Source organism: Sminthopsis crassicaudata, chromosome 2 (genome assembly GCF_048593235.1).
Source record: "Sminthopsis crassicaudata isolate SCR6 chromosome 2, ASM4859323v1, whole genome shotgun sequence".
NCBI classification, from domain to species: Eukaryota; Metazoa; Chordata; class Mammalia; order Dasyuromorphia; family Dasyuridae; genus Sminthopsis; species Sminthopsis crassicaudata.
Genome location: NC_133618.1, coordinates 684,062,888 through 684,085,056, shown reverse-complemented (window position 1 = coordinate 684,085,056; position 22,169 = coordinate 684,062,888). Strand labels below are relative to the sequence as shown.

At 37.3% G+C, this 22,169-nt stretch overlaps 1 long non-coding RNA gene across 1 annotated transcript in view; it reads right to left on the bottom strand.

Moving 5' to 3' along the window:
- The window catches only part of LOC141553860 (uncharacterized), a 299,736-nt gene extending 278,763 nt beyond the window's left edge, over window positions 1-20,973 (bottom strand). The window contains exons 1-2 of the long non-coding RNA XR_012485695.1: window positions 20,841-20,973; window positions 17,870-17,937 (exon numbers count right to left, since the gene is read on the bottom strand). This is a non-coding gene — a long non-coding RNA (uncharacterized LOC141553860). The remainder of the gene's footprint in view (window positions 1-17,869; window positions 17,938-20,840) is intronic.
- Between the last annotated feature and the right edge of the window lie 1,196 nt (window positions 20,974-22,169).

The window sequence follows — 22,169 nt, the reverse complement described above, 5'->3', positions numbered from 1 at the left end:
AGGGCTACATCGGGCGCGTGAAGGACGTGAGGGAAAACTTGGCCCGCGTGGAGCTGCACTCCACCTGTCAGACCATTTCCGTGCATCCCCAGAGACTCGTCCCACTGGGCTCCGGGCGCCCCCCACTCTGGCCTGCCGCCTCGGACACTCCCCCCAGCTCCAGCTCCCAGACGCCCACCTACGACTCAGACTCCTCTGGCAGCTACAGTCCCATCCAGGCGGGGGGAGCTTGGGACCCCAGCATCGGGAACACCCCCTCCCGCCCATAGAACGAGCATCATCCATCCTGGTGGTGGTGGAGGAGGAGGTGGTGATTGGGGGTGAGGGTGCTGGTGGTGGTGGTAGTGGTGGTGGAGAAGGAGGAAGAAGAGAAGAGGGGGAGGAGGAAGAAGAAGAAGAAGAAAAGGTGGAAGAGGAGGAGGAAGAGGAAGAAGAGAAGCAGGAGGAGGAGGAGGAGGGGTAGGCCGAGGAGGAAGAGCAGGAGGAGGATAAGGAGGAGGAGGAGGAAGAAGAAGAAGAGGAAGAAGGAGGAGGAGGAAGAAGAGGAGGAAGAAGAAGAGGAGGAGGAAGAAGAGGAAGAGGAAGAAGAGGAAGAGGACGAATAGGAAGAAGAGGAAGAAGAGGAAGAAGAGGAAGAAGAGGAAGAAGAGGAAGAAGAGGAAGAAGAAGAAGAAGAAGAAAAGGTGGAAGAGGAGGAGGAAGGGGAGGAGGAGGAAGAGGAGGAAGAGGTGGAGCAGCAAGAGGAGGAGGAGGTGGAGGTGGTGGTTGGTGGTGGTAGTAGTGGTACTGGTAGTGGTGAAGGAGGAGGAAGAGAAGAGGGGGAGGAGGATGAGGAGGACGAGGAGGAAGAGCAGGAGGAGGTGGAGGTAGACTAGGAGGAATAGTAAGAAGAACAGAAGTTGGCAGAGGAGGAGGAGCAAAAAGAGAAGGAGGAAAAGGAGGAGGAGGAGGAAGTGGTGGAAGAGGAGAAGATGGAAGAACAGGAGAAGGAGGAGGAGAAGGAGGAATTGGTGGAAGAAGATGAGGAGGAGGAGGTGGAGCAAGTAATAGTGATGGCGATGGTGGTGTTGGTGTTGGAGGAGGTGGAAGAAGAAAATATGGAAGAGGAGGAGGAGGTGGAGGTGGATAAAGATGAGGAGGAGAAGATGGAAGAGGAAGAGGAGGAGGAGGAAGAGCAGGAGGAGGAGGTGGAGGAGAAAGTGTAAGTGGAGGAGTTGGAGGGAGACTAGGAGTAGGAAGAAGAATAGAAGGTGGCGGAGGAGGAGAAGGAGGTGGAGGTGGAAGTTCAGGTGGAAGAGGAGGAGGATGGGGAAGAGGAGGAGGAGGTAGAAGAGGAGAAGATGGAACAACAGGAGGAGGGGGAAGAAAAGAAGGTGCAAGAGGAGGAGGTGGAGGTGGTAAAAGATGAGGAGGAGAAGATGGAAGAAGAGAAAAAGGAGGAGGAGAAGAAGAAGGAGGTGGAGATGGAACTGCAAGAGGAGAAGATGGAAGAAGAGGAAGAGGAGGAGGAGGTGGAGGTGGAGGAAGAGGAGGAGGAAGAAGATGAAGAGGAGGAGGAAGAAGAAGAAGAGAAGGTGGATGAGGAGGAGGAGAAGGAGGAGGAGAAGAAGGAGGTGGAGATGGAGCTGCAAGAGGAGAAGATGGAAGAACAGTAGGAGGAGGAAGAAGAAGAAGAGAAGGTGGAAGAAGAGGCAGAGGAGCAGGAGGAGGAGGAGGTGGAGGTAGAGGAGGAGGAGGAAGAAGGGAAGGTGGAATAAAAAGAGGAGGTGGGGAAGGTAGAGGTGGAGGTGGAAGAAGAGAAGATGGAAGAAGAGGAAGAGGAGGAGGAGGCAGAGGTGAAAGAGGAGGAGGATGGGGAGGAGGAGGTGGAGGTGGAAGAGGAGAAGATGGAAGAACAGGAGGAGGAGGAAAAAGAAGAAGAAGAGAAGGTGGAAGAAGAGGAAGAGGAGGTGGATGTGGAGGTGAAAGAGGAGGAGGATGGGGAGGAGGAAGAGGAGGTGGAGATAGACTAGGAGGAGTAGGAAGAAGAAGAACAGAAGGTGGCAGAGGAGGAGTAGGAAGAGGAAGAGGAGGAGGACGTAGAGGAGTAGGAAGAAGAGAAAGTGGAATAAAAAGAGAAGGTGGGGAAGGTAGAGGAGGTAGAAGAGGAGAAGATGGAAGAAGAGAACGTCGCAGAGGAGGACGATGTGGAGGTGGGAAAAATGAGGAGGAGAAGATGGAAGAAGAGAGGAGGAAGAAGAAGAGAAGGTGGAAGAGGAGGAGTAGGAGGAAGAGGAGGAGGAGGTGGAGGTGGAAGAGGAGGAGGTAGAAAAGGAGAAGGTGGCAGAGGAAGAGGAGGAGGAGGAAGTGGAGGAGGAGGATGGAGGAGGTGGAGGTTGAGGAGTCGGAGGAGGTGGAGGTGGAGGTGGTGGTGGTGGTGGTGGTGGAGGAAGAGGAGGAAAAGGAGACGTAGGAGGAGGTAATGGTGATCATGGAAAAGGAGGAGGAGGAGGAGGAGGAGGAGGAGGAGGAGGAGGAGGAGGAGGAGGAGGAGGAGGAGGTTGTTGGGGTGGAGGTGGAAGAAGAAAAGGATAAGGGAGTGGAGGAGTTTATGGTGGTGGTGGTGGTAACAAGAGGAGGAGGAGGAGGAGGTGATTATGGTGGTGGTGGTAGAGGAGGAGAAGGAAGAGGAGGCAGCAGCACCAGGCACTGGGGCTCCTAGCATCCTGGGAGTGAACTGTGTTCCCTTTGTTGAAACTTTTGTTCTTGCTTCTTTGTTCTATTGCTGGAGGGAATGTAGGAGCGAGGAAAGGAAGTCTTTTACCATGCTCCTAGCTTCCTCTTTTGTTATCCCAAATTGTAAACATAAATCTTGAGCAATCTGATGATATATAGAATGAAATTCTTGGGCTGGCTGAATTAGAAGAGTCTTGGCTAACATGCTTAGAATGTTATCTGCTTTTGAATTACCATCAAAAATACGACCTGGAAGTCCAGTAAGAGAGTGGATATGCAAGATATAAATCTTACCTAGATGCTTTCTCACTTGCTCTTCAAGTTCCTTAGAGAGCTGATATATATTAGAGGCTACAAATTTTATTTGGCTGTGGCAATTCTTTGCACCACACCTACTAGATAAGCGGAATCAGATAGTATATTTATATCTCCTGGATAATAAGTGAGAGCTAGAAGGATTGCATACAATTCAGTCTGCTGAGTGGACTTCTGAAAGGAAGTTCTGACTCCTGATTTAAAATTGTCAGTAGAGTATACAGAACAAATGATATGTTTGGATGCATCTGTAAAGATGTACAGATATAGAATATCATATGAAATAATTAGAAAAAAATGAATTATTTAATAATAATTGCTGAAAAACTGAAAAAAGAGTTTGGCAAAAACACATTATATACTATGTACCACTCCAAATTTGTATGGAAGTCGAATATGTCAAGTCATACCATTAAAGAAAGAGAGAAATAAAATTAGGAAAGCTAAGTCAGTTATATTCCTCAAATATGTTGCTGGGTAAACATTTGATTCTGATAAACATATACTACATAACACTCCCCATTTTCTTCAAGAATCTATCGCCAATTAGGGAATAGCCAGATTATCTTTAATGGAAACCCGTGTGTAAAATTTGGAGCTGTGGCCAATAAAATTGGCCACTCTGGGATGGTTTCACAGCATACAGTCATTGGTGCATTTGTATGAAAGGTGTATATCTAGTTAGGTCTTATCCCAGATAATTGTACTGCTCACTTAAAAGCCTTTAACAAAATTCTAAAGACAAGCACTGGGTAAGGAGTAAGGCTTTGTTCTGGTTGTGCTGGGAAGTTCACCCACTTTATCGCACTGTCTGCCTGATGAAGGACTGCTGTGGGTGCCTTTTGTAGCAAAAAGACTGATTTTCTAAGGGTTTTTAAATGACTCTTTGTCATTTGTCCATTCATATCTTTTATAAGGCTCAGCTAAGTTAACACTGGGCATTGAAAAGGCAAATCTTTTTTATATCCTCTTTATCTAGAGGGATAGAATAGAAACAAGTCTTAATGTCTATAACCCAAAGAGGCCATTCCCTAGGCAACTGAGTAGGAGATGGAAGTCCATACTGAAGAGTTCCCATAGTTTCCATTGTTGATTTACTTTTCTTAAATCATTCAACGTCCTCCATTTTCCAGATTTCTTTCTTACAACAAATACAGGGGAATTTCAAGGACTTAGAGAAGGTTATAAGTGTCCTTGGTCAAGTTGCTCCTGTACTGTATCTAATAAGGCCTGAATTTAATTGCTAACTAAGGGCCACTGTTCTATCAGTTTTCCAATGAATGAATGAATAGCTTTTCTTTTTAAATTATTTGCTCCACATTTTATTTTTTCAAAGGGAAAATTGGTGATTTTTGTGGCTATATTTCCTATCCTGCTATTTTTATGAAAATATTACTTATATTATTCACTAGCTTCTTTTCTAATTCTCTAAGATATTCTAAGTAAAGTATCATGCTTTTATTCTATAGGGATAATTTTTTCTTTTCGTTACCTTTCATTTCTTTCTCTTGTCATTGCTATTGCCAATATTTCTAGAACAACAAAGATTAACATTTGGGAGAAGAAGCTTCCTTGCTTTACCCCTGAAATCCTTGGAAATCCTTCTAGCATTTCCCTCTTGAATAAAAATAATCTTGGGATTTAGAGATGTCCTTTCATTTCAACCATGTTCAAATGGCCTATGACTTTGACCAATATAGGTTTAAGCATAAATAAGTGTTATATTTTTGTTATAAGGTGATTTAGGGAATAAAATATCATTGGACTTGGAGATAGAAATTCTGGAGTTAACATCCTGCATGAGATCTTTAGTAGCTGTGTGATTTTGAGCAAGCCATTTAATTTATCTTAACCTAGATTTTCTCATTTGTAAGATGAGAATAATGATAAACTTGTTTGCTCAGAGGAATACTTTTTGCACAGTAATCACTATTTCCATACAGGTATAATGATCTGCAAAAGGTAGTTATTTGTAAAGAGGTACACATCTTTACACAGAAGTAGTTATAACCATACAGGTATGATTATTTGCACAGAGGTGCAAGTATTTGTACAGAGGTACTTATATTTACACAGAGGTACTGTTATTTACATAGAGGTACTGTTATTTACACAGAGGTACAGTTATTTGTCCTGAGGTACAATTATTTACACAGAGGAACACTTATGTCCACAGAGGTACATGTATTTTAGCACAGATACACTTATTTGAACAGAGCTATACTTTTTTCCACAGGTGTTACACAGTGGAAGTACTTTCAACAGAGGTACCCTTATTTGAAAAGGGCTACCCTTATTTGCAGGGAGATACACGTATTTGCAGGGAGATGCCCTTATTTGCAGGGAGATACCCTTATTTGCAGGGAGATACCCTTATTTGCAGGGAGATGCCCTTATTTGCAGGGAGATGCCCTTATTTGCAGAGAGATACACTTATATGAAGAGAAGGACACTTATTTGCAACAAGGAACACTTTTTAACAGAGCGATGGTTATTTCCATGCAGGTAAAATTATCTGAACAGAGGTAATTATTTGCACAGAGGTAGTTATTTCGATAGAGGCAGAGTTACTTTCACAGAGGAAGATGTTTTTCCGTAGAGGTACACTTATTTGTACAGAACTATATTTATGTCCACAGAGGTAGTTCTTTACATACATATGTAATTGTTTACAGAGTGGTAATTAATACAAGTGTACATTTATTTCAACAGAGATAACCTTATTTGCACAGATGTAGTTTTTTTCTTTTGTCTTTCTTTTTTGGTTTTTTTGGGCACAGAAGTACACTTATTTGCCGAGAAATAAACTTATTTGCACAGAGGTATACTTTTTGCACAGAGACGTTATTTCCATTCAGGTATAATTATCTGCACAGAGATAGTTATTTGTAAACAGGTACAAATCTTTACACAGAAGAAGTTATATCCATACAGGTATAATTATTTGCACAGAGGTGCACTTATTTACACATATGTGCAAGTATTTGCACAGAGGTACTGTTATTTACACAGAGGTACAGTTATTACACAGAGGTATATGTATTTTAGCACAGATACACTTATTTGTTCAGAGGTATACTTTTTTCCACAGGTGTTACACAGTGGAAATAATTTGAACACAGGTACCCTTTTTGAACAGACATACCTTTCTTTGCAGAGACATGCCCTTATTTGTAGGGAGATGCACTTATTTGCAGAGAGATACGCTTATTTGCATATAGTTACACTTATATGCAGAGAGGTACACTTATTTACACAGAGGTACACATATTTGCAAATAGGAACACTTTTTTGCAGAGGGATCGTTATTTCCATGCAGGTATAATCATCTAGACAAAGGTAATTATTTACACAAAAGTACACTTATTTCCTCAGGAGTATAATTACTTTCAGAGAGGCAGTTATTTCCATAGAGGTATAGTAATTTGCACAGCGGTACACTTTGTTACACAAAGGTACACTTACTTGCAGGGAGATGCCCTTATTTGCAGGGAGATACACTTATATGCAGAGAAGGACACATATTTGCAACAAGGAACACGTTTTAGCAGAGCGATGGTTATTTCCAAGCAGGTAAAATTATCTGAACAGAGATAATTATTTGCACAGAGGTAGTTATTTCCAAAGAGGCAGAGTTACTTTCACAGAGGAACACGTTTTTCCGCAGAGGTACACTTATTTGTACAGAACTATATTTATGTCCACAGAGGTAGTTCTTTACATACATATGTAATTGTTTGCAGAGTGGTAATTTGTACAAGTGTACATTTATTTCAACAGAGGTAACCTTATTTGCACAGATGTAGTTTTTTTTTTGTTGCTGTTGTTGTTTTGTTTTTTTGTTTTTTTGGGTTGTTTTTTTTGCACAGAGGTACACTTATTTGCTGCGAGATAAACTTATTTGCACAGAGGTATACTTTTTGTCCAGAGACGTTATTTCCATTCAGGTATAATTATCTGCACAGACATATTTATTTGTAAAGAGGTACAAATCTTTATACAGAAGAAGTTATATCCATACAGGAATAGTTATTTGCACAGAGGTGCACTTATTTACACCCATGTGCAAGTATTTGCACAGAGGTACTGTTATTTACACAGAGGTACAGTTATTACACAGAGGTATATGTATTTTAGCACAGATACATTTATTTGTTCAGAGCTATACTTTTTTCCACAGGTGTTACACAGTGGAAATAATTTGAACACAGGTACCCTTTTTGAACAGAGGTACCCATATTTGCAGAGACATGCCCTTATTTGCAGGGAGATGCACTTATTTGCAGGGAGATATACTTATTTGCAGGGAGATAAACTTATTGGCAGATAGGTACAATTATATACACAGGGGTACACATATTTACACAGAGGTACATTTATTTGCAAAGTGGAACGATGTTTTGCAGAGGGATCGTTATTTCCATGCAGGTATAATTATCAGAGGTAAATATTTGCAAAGATGTACACTTATTTCCACAGGAATATACTTCCTTGCAGAGAGGCAGTTATTTCCATAGAGGTATAGTAATTTGCACAGAGGTACACTTTGTTACACAGAGGTACACTTACTTGCAGGGAGATGCCCTTAATTGGAGGGCGATGCCCTTATTTGCAGGGAGATGCCCTTATTGGCAGGGAGATGCCCTTAATTGGAGGGCGATGCCCTTATTTGCAGGGAGAGGCCCTTATTTGTGGATAGGTACACTTATATGCAGAGAAGGACACTTATTTGCACAGAGGTACACTTATTTGCAACAAGGAACACTTTTTAGCAGAGGGATCATGAATTCCTTACAGGTAAAATTATCTGAACAGAGGTAATTTTTTGCACAGAGGTAGTTATTTCCATAGAGGCAGAGTTACTTTAACAGAGGAACATGTTTTTTCCGCAGAGGTACTTATTTGTACAGAACTAAATTTATGTCCACAGAGGTAGTTCATTACAACATATGTAATTGTTTGCAGAGTGGTAATTTGTACAAGTGTACATTTATTTCAACAGAGGTAACCTTATTTGCACAGATGTAGTTTTTTTTTGTTGCTGTTGTTGTTTTGTTTTTTGGTTTTTTGGTTTTTTGGGTTGTTTTTTTGTACAGAGGTACACTTATTTGCCGCGAGATAAACTTATTTGCACAGAGGTATACTTTTTGCCCAGAGACGTTATTTCCATTCAGGTATAATTATCTGCACAGACATATTTATTTGTAAAGAGGTACAAATCTTTACACAGAAGTAGGTATATCCATACAGGTATAATTATTGCCACAGAAGTGCACTTATTTACACCGATGTGCAAGTATTTGCACAGAGGTACTGTTATTTACAATGTATTTTAGCACAGATACATTTATTTGTTCAGAGCTATACTTTTTTCCATAGGTGTTACACAGTGGAAATAATTTGAACACAGGTACCCTTTTTGAACAGAGGTACCCGTATTTGCAGAAACATGCCCTTATTTGCAGGGAGAAGCCCTTATTTGCAGGGAGATGCACTTATTTGCAGGGAGATATACTTATTTGCAGGGAGATAAACTTATTGGCAGATAGGTACAATTATATACAGAGGGGTACACATATTTACACAGAGGTACACTTATTAGCAAAGTGGAATGGTGTTTTGCAGAGGGATCGTTATTTCCATGCAGGTATAATTATCTACACAGAGGTAAATATTTGCAAAGATGTACACTTATTTCCACAGGATTATACTTACTTGCAGAGAGGCAGTTATTTCCATAGAGGTATAGTAATTTGCACAGCGGTACACTTTGTTACACAAAGGTACACTTACTTGCAGGGAGATGCCCTTATTTGCAGGGAGATACACTTATATGCAGAGAAGGACACTTATTTGCAACAAGGAACACTTTTTAGCAGAGCGATGTCCAAAATCCAGATTTTTTTTTAAGAAAGAAAAAGAACTACCTATACAAAAATAGTTACAGCAGCTCAATCTGTGATGGCAAAGAGCTGGAAATTGAGGGGATGCCCATCCACTGGGCTAGTGGTGATTAATTTGTGGAATATGAATCCAAAGGATCACCATTGTGTTTTAAAAAATAATGAACAAGTTAATTTTTTTAATTAAGGAAAACATACAGGAACTAATGCTGAGGGAAGAGATGAACCAAAAGAATATTAGGGTACAGCAAAATTAGTGGAAGAGTAAACATGAATGGCTAAGCTCTTCTGAGTTTCAGGAAATTTCATATTAACTCTGAAGGACTTCTGAACGAAAATGCTAACTACCTGCAAAGGAAAAAATTGATATATGGAAGTATCTATTGTATGGTTTCACATATATATCTATAATAAATGTTCACCTTTTCTAATGTGGGTTGACAGGGAGAGGGAATGACAACTGGGACCTGAAGATGCAAGCAAAAGAATTAATATTTTTAATGATGTAACTTTCATATTTAATGGAAATGGATCTGGAGACTGGAAAGGGAAGTTGAAGATCTTTTGTTCAAATGCCAGTCATACCTCTAACCGCATGCAAGCCCTTGGGAAAACCACCCAATTTCTCAAGGTTGCAACTTCCATCTATAAAATAGAATGGTACACCAAATCAGAGCTTCTTATACTGTTCCCACTCAAAGCCCTTTTTCTGAGGGATTTTTACATGACCCATTGTATATAAGTATCTAAAATAGATATCCACATCAAGTATTTGCTGATAGTAAATCATTAAGCAATTTATTTAAAAACATATTCATATATTTATATAACATATATATTATATAAAAATTACCTATTTATATATCATATAAATATATGTTTTCTATATTTATAATTTATCATTTATGTAAAAGAAATTATGCATACAAATGAGATGGATTTATTTTTACCTACAGAATCAAATTAGTGAAACATTATATTTTCATGAGCTTATATTCAATTACCTTGCCCCATTAGGATTTACAACCCACAGTTTAAGAAGCTTTGCCCTTCAAAGCTCTGATGTGTCATCTGTCATAGAAGAGAGATTGGCCAGTCATCTCTGAATACATGTTTGAAATATGAATATGCAAAGTCAACTCAGTATTGATATTGGGGAGAATATTATCATTTCATTGTAACAGCAATGAGCTTTTCCTTCCCAATATGCACATGTCTAATATTTGTATTGCACTGATGCACTGATGCACTGATTGCACAATTTCAAAAGTAATTAAGGCTTCTTAGTCCCTCTTGTTTCTCTAGTATTGTGTTAGTGATCAGGCTGGGTGCAGAATTAAAGCTATTAGAAAAATGTCTTCATCATTAATCCTAAATTACATCCTTAGGGCAAGGTGAGGGGGAAAAGGAAGCCATGTCAAGTTTTCCCAAGATGTTACAATTAATTTGGCATCAAGATTTCAGAATTCCAAGTTCACTCAGAACCCAAAACTTTTCTCGTCTTTTATGTTGATAATGGATTTCAACCAGATTAACTGGGGGGAAAAGAGACATTATACCCTCAAGTAGGTAATTTCTCACAGTGAGTGCCTTAGTCTTACCTCTATTTGGAGTAACAGGACAGAAAAGGAAGATGAGCAATATATGGTAGTCAGCTAAGGTCTGTGAGGAGATCAGAGGCACCTCCCTTAGGTTCCCATTTGGGAATTAGATTAATTAATATGGACATTAACCTGAATGGACAATGGATGCAGTCATTAATGTCAAGGTTCAGGTGTTTAAGAGATGCAAGTGTGAGATCAAAGCACAACATCCAAATGGAAATGGCAACACAATTACTTCTGGAACATGTCCTACTATTAAATGAGGGTGGGTTTTGAAGAAGGCCCAAAACCTTAACCCATGCTTTCTTTCAAAATCAATCTGACAGTGGCTGGATATTATTGCTCTATTATGTTTTGGGGATGAATTTTCATGTCTGCATAAGTTGACCAAAGAGATTTGTTTTCAAAATGTTCTGAACAAATCAAAGTCCTAAAGAAGGAAAAATGAGCTAAGCTTTTGTATAAGGGGCTAAAATCCTTGGGGGGCTTCCCCTCTAGCATGATCCTGTCAGTTATCATCCTTGTGTACTTTGAGTCTCTGCTAATATTCTATCACAGGCCTTGGGAACATGTGGAGGCTCCATCTTTCACCTCAAAGGAACTGCCAATTTTTCACCTTACCGTATTGGAGGGCAAGAAAAGAGAAGGATGGTATGGTGCCTATTATGTGCCATGTACTGTGCAAAGTGCTTTTTAAAAATTTTATCTCATTTGCTCTTCCCAACAACTCTTTGAGATAGGTAATATTATTTGTTCCCATTTTACAGTTGAAAACTGAGGTAAACTGAGGCAGGAGAGAGAGTGTAAATGGAACCGTTACAAGAAGTGGAGACAGTGAAACTAGATGAAATCAATATGGAAAAGTAGGTCAGAGATATATTGTGCCGGAATTCAAATGATATAGCACCTATATAGTGTATCCCAGAGGGCAAAGAGAAACACTTGAAGCTTCCTGAGCATGAGGCTGACAACCTAGCCTGTTATTCCAGGGTATCCATTTGGGAGCTGTGTGGAAGAGTTTGGGACAGAATGGACATAGAGTTGATGATTAGGAGACTCTTCCAATATACAGTGATCCAAGACAAGGATGAAACATGCTCTCCATTCAAAGAAAGAACAGGCAGTCTGAATGCAGACTCAAGTATACTGTTTTTAAAACTTTCTTCATTTTTCTTGAGCTTTTTCTGGGCGGGGGGAGCTGTGTTTTCTGCTACAACATGACTGTTATGGAAATGTTTTACATAACTATATAGGTATGCCTTATATTAAAATGCTTCCATTCTCAATGCAGGGGAAGCTTTAGGCAGAGAGGAAGGAGAGAATCTGAAGCTAAGATTTTTTAAAAAATGAATGCTAGGAGTTGTGAAAGAATCCAACCATTCTGGAGAGCAATCTGGAATTATGCCCAAAAAGTTATCAAAATGTGCATACCCTTTGACCCAGCCATACTACTACTGGGCTTATATCCCAAGGAAATACTAAAGAAGGGAAAGGGACCTGTATGTGCCAAAATGTTTGTGGCAGCCCTTTTCATAGTGGCTAGAAGCTGGAAGATGAATGGATGTCCTTCAATTGGAGAATGGTTGGGTAAATTAGGGTATGTGAATATTATGGAATATTATTGTTCTATAAGAAATGACCAACAGGAGAAATACAGAGAGGCTTGGAGAGACTTACACCAACTGATGCTAAGTGAAACGAGCAGAACCAGAAGATCATTATACACTTCAACAATGATACTGTATGAAGATGTATTCTGATGAAAGTGGATATCTTCAACATAGAGAAGAGCTAATCCAATTCCAATTGATTAATGATGGACAGAATCAGCTACATCCAGAAAAGGAACACTGGGAAATGAGTGTAAACTGTTATTTTTACCTTCTGAATCCAATTCTTCCTGTGCAACAAAAAATTCGGTTCTACACACATATATTGTATCTAGAATATACTGTAATATATTTAACATATATAAGACTGCCGGCCATCTGGGGGAGGGGGTTGGGGGAGGAAGGGAAAAAATCTGAATAGAAGTAAGTGCAAGGGATAATGTTGTAAAAATTACACATGCATATGTACTGTAAAAAAAAAGTTATAATTATAAAATAAAATAAAAATTAAATTATAAAAAATGAATGCTAAAAATGTTTGTATATATGACAATGGAAAAATTTAATCCTACATTAAAAAAGATACTTAACAATACATAGTATGGCTGAGACTATGTCCCTAGTACCTTAGAAGTTACTACTAATGCTTTCACAAGTGCACCTGTGCTTCCTTTAGGGAAGTGTATATGTCCTGGGCCTCTCTGTCCCTTGGAAAAGTCCATTACCTAACTCAGCCCCTTTGATCTCTTCTACCACAGTTGGAAATGTTTGTCATCCCCCAGCAAAAAAAATAAGAATTGTCCCAATTTTTCAATCCATGTGTGAACGTGGAGTTTTATAACATACATGCCAACTTGATTATATCGAACAGACATTTATTTGTTCTCCAGTGTGTACAACACAGAGCATGAGGTGCAAAGGATTTGAAGTGATACATAGACATAGTCCTGCTGTGACAGCTAAGTCATCTATAATACCTTTTAAATGCCTATCTGTGGAGAAAAGGACATCGTTTGCACTCCAGTACCTACTTCCTTCCACTGACTTTACTAAACAAACTGAGAATAGTAGAGTTTGTGTTAACTATAAAGTAGTCTGGACTTTGACATTAAACATCAACTTCCTATTCATTAATGACCAGTGGTAATTTGCTAAATCTGATTTCAAATTACTAAAAGCAGCCATGTTCCCTTTTCACTATAAGTCAAGAGTCACCATTTAATAGGGAATTCTACAAAATCATGTTCTCTCGAATTAATAAATGTATTTGCATGTGACAAGGTGTTGCATTACAATTTGTATGCTAAAGGTCCACCACAGAGGGGGACCATGATCTATGTACTTTGAGTTGATGAATTCCATTTCTTGAAATCCTTTAGAATAGTCACTGGGGAGAGAGGGTTATTTTTGAGCAGGGTTTAATGGAAGTTTTTTTTTTTTTAATTGACTTTTATTTTTACTCCAGAGTTACGTTTTATCAGTCCTGATTATTACCATATAAGTCTGTCTCCCACTTTAGATTTCCTTTAGTTACATCAGCAATCTAAAAAGAAAACCTTCTATTTGCATTCTGCATATTCTCACAAAGTAACTATTACTTGGAATCTTTTTGAAATACCGTGTTTCCCCGATAATAAGACACTGTCTTATTATTTTTTTGGGACTAAAAAACACCAGAGGGCTTATTTTCAGGGGAGGGCTTATTTTATCCTCCATCATGCCCCTTTTATCCTCCATCATGCCCATTTTAGCCTCCATCATGCCCCTTTTATCCTCCATCATGCCCATTTTAGCCTCCATCATGCCCCTTTTAGCCTCCATCATGCCCCCTGAGTGCTTATTTTATTCTCCATCGCTTACTGAACTTACCAAGTTTTTACATGGTCCTGTCTCAGCTCTACTCCGCGGCGCTGCTCTCAGTAGCGCCAGCAAGCAAATCACCAGGGAAGAAGAGGATGACGCGCTCACTGCTGCAGCTCTGATTGGATGCAGCTCAGAGCGCGACGTGCGTTTCACCCGGGAGGGGAGGGCGGCGCTGCTTACTGAAGGTACCGCTACGCAGCATATAGCGCAGGGGATCACCATGATGACCGTTTTCATAGTAAGTTCGATAGGGCTTATTTTCGGGGGAGGGCTTATTTTAGCGGAATATTAAAGAGTATGTGGGTGTCTTATTTTCAGGATAGGTCTTATTATCGGGGAAACACGGTAGAAATATATGGACACATTGAGTAGGATGTCTCTTCTACCTACTTAGCCATCTTTTTCTAATTAACATATGTGCATTTTTTTCCTCACTGGGGTCACCAGTGTTTGAAAACAACAATCCTGTGCAAGGAAAAAAAAAAAATAAGAAAATAATAAACAGAACATGGCACTCCAAAATCCTCTCATAACTAGTAGAGGCAAAAGTTTCTTGATAATATGGATATCAGAGAAAAAAAAACACAGGCTGATTGTTTTCGTACCCCCAAAAGATTTTCACAGGAGTTGATCCTTTTTTTCTTCACCATGACACCCAACGTATATTGCAGTTTGTAGCTTCAGTTTTCATTGATGGAAAATTTGCTGCCAATGTTTAAAGCTAATTTTTACTCAATTTCATATGAAGACTCTGTCACTGAATGGCTTAAGGACATGAAGTATAAGTGATCTAATTTACACATCTCATTGGAACAGAGTTCTATATTATCATCCTATCTTTTGGGATTATGCTGGTGACACTATTCTCACTTGAGTACACAAAATGGTATACTTGCATTTAGCATGCAGGGACATGTTCCTGTACCACATGAGTGGATGAACACATGGATACGTAGATAAATGCCCATGAGACAGAAATACCAGCCATTAGCAAGTTGACAAGAATACTAAAGTATTTCTATGTGTCTGTCTCATGTTCTTTCCCCTCCCCCTTATTGTTAAGAATAATGGAATATAAAAGTAATTCAAGTCATCATTCAGCAACAGTACTCAGCTCCCAAGGGATCTTTCTATGCTGTGTGAAGAGACAATTTAATAATCATTACTCTCTGACAAGGAGTGCAATGAAGAGCTTCATTGTGAACAGAAAGTGAGCCAGCCGTCCTTGGCCTCTGTTGCAAACCTTATTTGTTCCTGTACTCCAGCCTGTATCTTCCACTTTTAGTGTAACAGAGCACATGTCTGATTCTCTGTCATGAAGTTATTTGACTCCAACCAACTGAGGATTTTTCACCAAATCGTCTCTAAGATTTTGTAATTTATCTATAAAATTGTTTACCAGTCAGTCCATGTGTGAATGTGGAGTTTTATAACATACATGCCAATTTGATTTTACTGAACAGACATTTATTTGTACTCCAGTGTGTGCAAGGTAGAGTATTAGGTTCAAAGGATTTAAAGTGATACATAGACAAAAAGAGAGAGAGAGAGAGAGAGAGAGAGAGAGAGAGAGAGAGAGAGAGAGAGAGAGAGAGAGAGAAAGAGAGAGACAGAGAGAGAAAGAGAGAGAGAGAGAGAGAGAGAGAGAGAGAGAGAGAGAGAGAGAGAGAGAGAGAGAGAGAGAAAGAGAGAGAAAGAGAGAGAGAATCCCTTACCTTTTTTTCTAGGCAGTATTTTATTTTTCCAATTACATGTAAAATAGTTTTCAGTATTCATTTTTGTAAAATTAGGAGCTCCAAATTTTTCTCCCTCTGTTCTTCTCCCCTCTTACAAAAATCGTGCAATTACTTTAAACATATTTCCATATTAGTCATAATATGAAAGAAAACTCAGAGACAGCTAGGTGGCGCAGTGGATTGAGCACCAGCCTTGAATTCAGGAGGACCTGAGTTCAAATCTGTTCTCAGACACTTAACACTTCCTAGCTGTGTGACCATGGGCAAGTCACTTAATCCCAGCCTCAAAAAGAAAGACAGAAAGAAAGACAGAAAGACAGACAGACAGAAAGAAAGACAGAAAGAAAGAAAGACAGAAAGAAAGACAGAAAGAAAGACAGAAAGACAGACAGAAAGACAGAAAGAAAGACAGAAAGACAGAAAGACAGAAAGAAAGACAGAAAGAAAGAATTTCACTAACATATTTAAGAAAGTACAAAGTAATATTTCATGTAAGAAATAACATTTTCTTTAATCATCATAATCAAAATAATTTTTGCAAATGAGTTGTGTATGAGGACTGGACGAAATGCTATTTTCCCCTTAAGATTTTTTTAGACAAAGCACAATATCCATTAAGTTTTACCTATTCAAATTCTCTATCATTGAGACAAATGGCAATGAAATTTTAAAACCACAAGAAATATTGTTTTTATTAGGATCAATTTTTGTTATATACATAGAGGTAACTATAGTTCTTTATACTTCTTTAAGCAATGCAAAGAAATCAGTTGGATAGCCAAATAATTCTTTGTTTTAAATAATCTCTCTCATCAGCTGTTATACTAATATATTTATATTAAACTGAAATAAGAATTTTGGATTGGAACATGTAGAAATAAACCTGAGATTCAATAAAATAAGTGAGAATTCTCATAATTTTTCCTTAAATCATCATAAATCATTGGATATACTGGATACCTCAAAACTGAGGAATTTCAATATCTAGTTCTTTACATTATTTAATTAGTGAAATGAATGGTGAAATGATGCAGCTTTCTCATTTTTCCAAAATATTTTTACATTAACTATTTAATCTATGCTCACATTTTATAATTTGTAGAAAATAAGCCAGAAATAGAACACAGGAGTTGTCCTTTTATAACCTTCATGCTTTCCTTTACCTAAGAGCCTGCCAAATTATGCAGTTCAGAGAACTTTCTTATCAGACATTAGTGTACATCAGGATCACTAACTGTGGAGCCAACATTTATTCTTTAAAGAGTAATTTTTAAAAATTTTCTTAAAAGAGACTGAACAGATAAAACATGATTGTTTGTACTCATCAGAGAAGATAAATTAAAGGGCCAGAATAAAAGAAATTCTGGATACCATATAATTAAACTCTCCTGAACAAAAATGAAAAATGTGGTAAGACAAGCTGATGGTCTCATCATTTAGAGAGGAACAGAAAATGGGAAAACAAAGCCATAAATTCACCATGTATTCAATGGATCTACAGTCTCATTATATTCAGGGATCAAGTACCTACTATTTGTCCCGAAGTGTTTTACAAATATTATCTTATTTGAATTGAAGTAAAAATCAAGGAAAGACTAAATGTAATTTCACATACTATTATAAAAATTGACTATGATTAATCCTTTTGGGAAGCAATGCAGAACAATATTTCATTCTCAAACATAAGAAAAAGCAGGTTTGAATACATAAAAGGGAAAGGAATGATGATACCTGTGAATTAATTCTAAATCCTCTACTTTTCATCAGCTGGGACATGGCTTTTTACAACTCTGGGTTAGCACACATTGCAATCATTACTCCTTTGATCTTATTAAAAAAAAAAACAATGCAATAACAATAATACTACTTGACATTTTGAACAGTGATTGAAACTGCAAATCGTTAGAAAGGATGCTTTTCTCATTCAGATAAACTAAGTACTCACTACCAAATGAATTTGTCTAAAATAAACTTTTAAAATATTATGAGCTAGTATACCCTTAACAAGTGTGTAAAAAACATCTGTTTGGTGCTAGAATTTAATTGTTAGTATCTTTAATTCTGTGTACAGAAGGGAGGTCTCCTTGGACCACATGGCCAATGAGTTTGACATGTTTACTTACCATACTACTGGTCATAGTAATATGGCATGTCCACCCAGGAGCGTCCAATGGCCACCACTTTGTGCAATCTGAGCAGACAGAAGAAAAAGCAGAGATGTTTTGAAAAAGAAAAACCTAGCAACATTCCTATAAGTTGTTGTACTTTCCAAACATTCTATTACAAGTTAAAATATCAGAGAGCATTTCTATAAAATATCTTTTCTGATCCTTCCAGATACTTTCTAAATATCATATTGTTTACATGTTAGGTTCATGAAAGATCTCCAAAAATTGGAATGACATATTTTAGGAAAATTGAATTATACATAACAGTGTAAATAAAGATTAATAGAAAGGGGTTAATTTAAATTAAAAAATCCTATATAAACAAAATTGTCTCTAGGATCGCTATATTCCAGAAAATGTTGAATACAATAGAAATGTTATTAACTACAGCATAAAACATTTCATCAATTTTTGTTTCTTAAATATCAATCCAAGTAATAACTTTTCCTTGACTTATTTAAATTTGTTAACTCCAACGGATCATTATACTTTAACATCAGACTTAAAATTTACAAGGAACCAAAACTAAGATTAACCTAACTGATAGTTGTTTGACTCACAGAAATCTAAACGCATGAAGAAAACGCAAAGAGGAAAAGTTCTGAAGCATTAATACCTCTAACTAGAAAGACACTATCTATTTAAAATGTTTGGGAATAGTTGGGAAAGTTGAGAAGAGAATTTCAATCTCCTTTCTGAATTTCCTTTGATTTATACATTCATATTTTTCTACCTATTTAAAAATCAGATTTTGTTTTTCATTGTTTCAAATGAATTAAGCTAATAGAATTCTTCAATTCTGCAATACATCTCATTTGAGTCAATTTAAAATAAATTGTTAAAATTAAAGATAAATTGCTTAAAATGTAATAGCATTGCAAGGTATACAGTACTCTTTTAATCAGGCACTATGAAAATCTTATAATTAGCACTCCCAGATATCCATCAATTGGAGAATGGTTGGGTAAATTATGGTATATGAATGTTATGGAATATTATTGTTCTTTAAGAAATGACCAACAGGAGGAATACAGAGAGGCTTGGAGAGACTTACATCAACTGATGCTGAGTGAAACAAGCAGAACTAGGGGATCGTTATACACTTCAACAATGATACTGTATGAGGATGTATTCTGATGGAAGTGGATATCTTCAACATAGAGAAGAGCTAATCCAATTCCAATTGATCAATGATGGACAGAATCAGCTACACCCAGAAAAGAAATACTGGGAAATGCATATAAACTGTGAGCATTTTTGTTGTTTGTTTGTTTGTTTTCTTTCTCTTCCCAGATTATATTTACCTTCCGAATACAATTCTTCCTTTGCAACAACAACAACAAAATTCTGTTCTGCACATATATATTGTACCAAGCATATACTATAAGATATTTAATATGTATGGGACTGCCTGCCATCTAGGGGAGGGGGTAGAGGGAAGGAGGGGAAAAATTTGGAACAGAAGGGAATACAAGGGATAATGTTGTAAAAAAAAATTATCTATGCATATATACTGTCAAAAAAATGCTATAACTATAAAATTAATAAATAAATATATATATAAATAATTAGCACTCCCAGGTTTGAGGCAGTGAAAGGGGCTGCACCCCCAGTTTAGGATCTTTGAGAGATTACTTAATCTCTAATTGCTCCTCACCTTTGAAAAAGAAATCTATTGATCCTGGGGTCCTTTTAGCTTCTCCAAACATGTATAATTCAATATTCTAATATATATTAGAACACAGAGACATGTGTTAAAATTCTATCTCAGATAATGCCTATTGATGCAACCTTGAGAATTCTCTGTAGTTTTCTGGAGTTTTTGTAATCAACCCGATTTTACTTACAAATAGGAAATAGTTACTTATATCAACCTCAACCAAAAAATAAGAATCTGTCCATAAGAAGTTATTATGATGACAAGGAAGATCAATTCACAAATTGAGAAAAGGACAATGTCAAAACACCCATGAGCAAAACCCAACAGAAAAATGGGAAGTGGTCGTGAAGCCAGAAAGATTTCATGGAAGAACACAAAAAGAAGCTTAAAAATCATATAAGAGAAAGAGAAGTGAAATTGGGTAAAGAAATGAGAAGGATGCAAGAGAATTATGAAAATAAAAGGAGTAAACATCTTGGAAAAAACCAATTGCTTGAAAAGCAGAATTGGTCAATTGGAAAGAGAGTCTCAAGAATTGATGGAAAAAATATCCTTAAAAATGGAAAAGGAGCTACAAAAGTCAGAATTCGACAAGTGGAGATTAATGACTCTCTGAGAGAGATATGAAGAAAAAAGAAAGAAGGGTGTTCACGTATTTTCTAAGCCCATGCAGCAAATGTATGGGAAGACATGAACAGTAATCACACAAGCAGAGCAACAAGCAAAGATTGGGGCCATATCCTCATGAATGAAAGTACAAGTCTATCTGAATTTGTCAGTAAAAATGTTTGTCTCTATCGTATATATAATTTTTAATTTCATAACTAGAATAACTATACTTTTTTGCTTAAGCCATGTGCTACAACATTTATTTCAAAACCTGTTTAACTGTGAGTTTAATGAATAGTAACGAATAGATAATTTCGTGATAACAATAATTATACAAATTAACTCAGAATAAAATAAATGATAATGAAATGTGATCACACAGAGCAGTTAGCAACACATATAAACTGTTGCTACCAGTGTTTTTTTTAAACACTGAAAATATGTATAATGTTAAATCACAATAAAAATGCTGGTATCAATCATTAGAATATATTTCAATGACAAAGTATTTCCCAATGAATCAATGCAATATTGAAGTTTTTATAGCTCTGAAATCTATCACAGAAACCATTTAGCTAAAGAATAAAATACATTTGAAGAAATGACCAAAGACATTGCCTTAATATACTAAAAGAAAATTCTAGAATGTGGTCATACCTGTCAAAGAAATAGATTAGTTGATTATGTGGTGGCTAAGTTCATTTTATGTTGAAATTTTACATGGACTTGAGAACTTGCCCCTTCTGCTTTCTCCACGGCGTTGGCCGGCATCTCCTGGAGGGCTCGGACATGTGAGGATTGTTCCAACACAAAGGTACATATTGCTAGGACTGGAGAGATATTCTGTTTAAAAAAGGGAAAAAAATAAATTATTTATTTTGTCATTGTCAATTATCCAGGAATAACCCCATTTTTTAAAAATTTTGATTATACTTTACAGACAAAGTAAACACTTTATCATTGTCTGATTATTTCAGGCTATGCCAGATGCAAATTAAGATTGAAAAGCATAAAGCACATGAACATATAGCTATTGATAATTTTAAAAAATGATTAATAATCATAACTTGGATTGTTCTCCTCCTGGTATGAGCTAAAATTCCTTGCAAAATATTTTTTCTTATATTAATTTAAGTTTCCTTTCTTTAGATTTTTCATTGATTCCTTTTATATTCTTGACTTTTTTATTCCAAATAAATTTTGTTATTATTTTTTCTAATTCAGAAAAATATTTTTGATAGTTTAATTCATATGGTTTGAATATATATATATATATATATATATATATACACACACACACACACATATATATATATATATATATGATCAGTGCTTTGTTTAGTCAGACACTGTAGTGCTTCTAGAAATTTTGCTGATAACCATGGAAGTTACTTTGGTGTAAATAATAACTAGTGGCGGTGGAAACTTCACTGGTGGTTTTGATAGCAGTCGTGATGTTGGAGGATATGAATGGATTTGCAATGATAAAGATGGGAAGGAAGTGGCTCTGGTTACTGTGAAAGAAACAGAGACTTTGGACAAGGTGAACAAGGTGACATAAAGCAGGACAGAGTTTTTGGTAGCAAGTATGATAACTAGGCAACAAGGGGGTAGCAGCAACTTTAGACATAGGAAAAGCGACAGCACTTTGCCAACGGCAGTGATTGGTCCTCCATCTTTGGTACCAAGAAAGGAAGAAACTTCAGAAGCAAGAATTCCTGCCCTTGTGGTAGGGACCGATATTTTGCCAAACCCCATCACCAAAAGGGCTAAAGTGATTCACGTGTTAAAGGCACTGGCAGAAAAATGATTTACCGTTAGGAAACAAAGTTCAGTGGGAGAACAAAGTTAGAAAAGTGACAGGGAACTGTGGGTTACAACACATTGGCGAACTCAGCCGAGTACAAGGACCAGGAATTCTAGCATTTCAAGAAGACATATTCTAGCCAGAATGTTTTGTGGGGGGAAGGGGGACAGAGGTTTTTT